This window comes from Pipistrellus kuhlii, unplaced genomic scaffold, assembly GCF_014108245.1.
Source record: "Pipistrellus kuhlii isolate mPipKuh1 unplaced genomic scaffold, mPipKuh1.p scaffold_m20_p_9, whole genome shotgun sequence".
Lineage (NCBI taxonomy): Eukaryota > Metazoa > Chordata > Mammalia > Chiroptera > Vespertilionidae > Pipistrellus > Pipistrellus kuhlii.
Window position 1 is genome coordinate 63,048,210 of NW_023425595.1, and position 2,207 is coordinate 63,050,416.

Sequence of the window (2,207 nt, forward strand, 5' to 3'; positions counted from 1 at the left end):
TGGGTTATGATGAGAGATACTGATATTTGAATTTTCTAATTATTAAGAATATCATTAAAACCCTCAAAATTTTATAAAGAGACCACTTCAGCTGACTAATTTCTCATTTCCTCCAAAGTCAAAATACTTTTAAAAGTCAGATTTGTTGTGGGGTTGAACTTTGGGTTCAAAATAAGACAACCGGAGGCTGATGATTGATTAAAAAAAAAAAAAAGCAGGCAAGGATTTCTTGAAAAACTGGCCAGGATGGCCATGAGAGCACCACATGCAGGTAGAATCCACATGACCACATTGTTCCAGGTGTAGGCAAGTCTTTTTAAAGGTTCAAACCACAGGAACAATTTTCCTTTGTTCTAAATTCTAAAGGCTGGGAACATTGGAATGTGGCCTTATCTTGCTTAAACAGAATGATTATACAGAAGCAGAACTCAAAGGTTAATCTCTAAAGGTTATCTATAGTTTCTACCCCTGAAGCTACTGAATCAGTGAGAATCAATCTCCTGTAACTACGCTATTGTTTAAGCAAGTAAGGAATGCCGAAGCCAGAATGGCAGGGTTAAAATTCAAACAGCAGTTTTTACCCAAGTATGGTTGCTACCATATTTCAAGATTGATCCTGCAACATAGAAATGGGATTATACACACTGAGCAAGTGGCAGTCAACGTGGGAATGCAAGTGCTTTAATATTCCTAAATAAATTAATGTAATATATCATATTAATAAAGGGTAAAACCACAGAATCATCTCAATAGATACAGGAAAGCATTTGACAAAAGCCAATCCTATCTAATAAAAGAGTAATAAGCAAATTGACCATCAGTCCAACACACAAGATGGCTGCCCCATGTGGTCAAAGATGGCTGCCCCTATGTGGACACAAGATGGCTACCACAATATGGCCAGCAGGGGAGGGCAATTGGGAGGGATCAGGTCTGCAAGGGAGGGCAGTTGTGGGAGATTAGGCCAGCAGGGGAGGGAAGTTGGGGACGATTGGGCCTGCAGGAAAGGGCAGTTAGCGGGGGGACCCAGGCCTTCAGGGGAGAGCAGTTGGAGGGGACCAGGCCTGCAGGAGAGGGCAATTAGGGGTGACCAGACCTGCAGGGGAGGGCAGTTAGGGGCAAACAGGCTGGCAGAGGAGCAGTTAGGCAACAATCAGGCTGGCAGGTGAGGGGTTAGTGGGTAATCAGACTGGCAGGCAGAAGCAGTTAGGGGCAATTAGGAAGGCAGGCAGGCGAGCAGTAGGGAGCCAGTAGTCCTGGATTGTGAGAGGGACGTCCAACTGCCTATTTAGGCCCAATCCTAGGATCGAGCAGTTGGACATCCCTCAAGGGATCCCAGATTGGAGATGGTGCAGGCTGGGCTAACGGACACATACTCCCCTCCTCCATGCATGAATTTTATGCGCCGGGTCTCTAGTTCATAATAAAAATTGTCAACAAACTTGAAAGAGAAGAAAACTTTCTCAATGTGATAAAGGGCATCTATAAAAACCCTACCACTAACATCATACTTAATGGCGGAAAAATAATGCAAGAATGTCAGCTCTTCTACTCAGTGTACTGGAGGTTCTAGTCAATACAATCACAAGAAAAAGAAAAGGCATCTAGATTAGAAAAGAAGAAGTAAAATGGTCTTTATTTGAAGACAAGATGATTCTGTATGTACAAGATCAGAATACATATGTGTGCATGCAGACAAATCCCTATTAAAATTAAACAAGGTCAGCAGGGTTGCAGAATACAAGATTAATATATATGGAAATAAATTGTATTTTTATATATGAGCATGAACAACCTGAAAATATAAGACAATTCCATTCACAATAGTGCTAAAAAAATATATACAAAAATAAATTTAGCAAGAGAAGTGCAAGATTTGTACAATAAAGTTTTTAAAACATTTCTGAGGGAAATTAAATATGATCTAAATAAATAAATAAAAAGACACCACATTCACTGATTGGAAGACTCAGTATGGTTAAGATGACAGTTCTCCTCAAATTGATCTATAGATTCTGCTTAATCTCCATCAAATTCCAGCAGGATTTTTTGCAGAAATAATTGACAAGCTGTACCTAAATGTACATGAAAATTAAAAAGACAGAATAAAAAGACAGAATAACCAAAAAAAAATTTAAAGAACAAAGTTGGTAAACTTTTCTTTCCTAATCTTAAAACTTAATATAAGTAATAAGAACTGTTTGGTA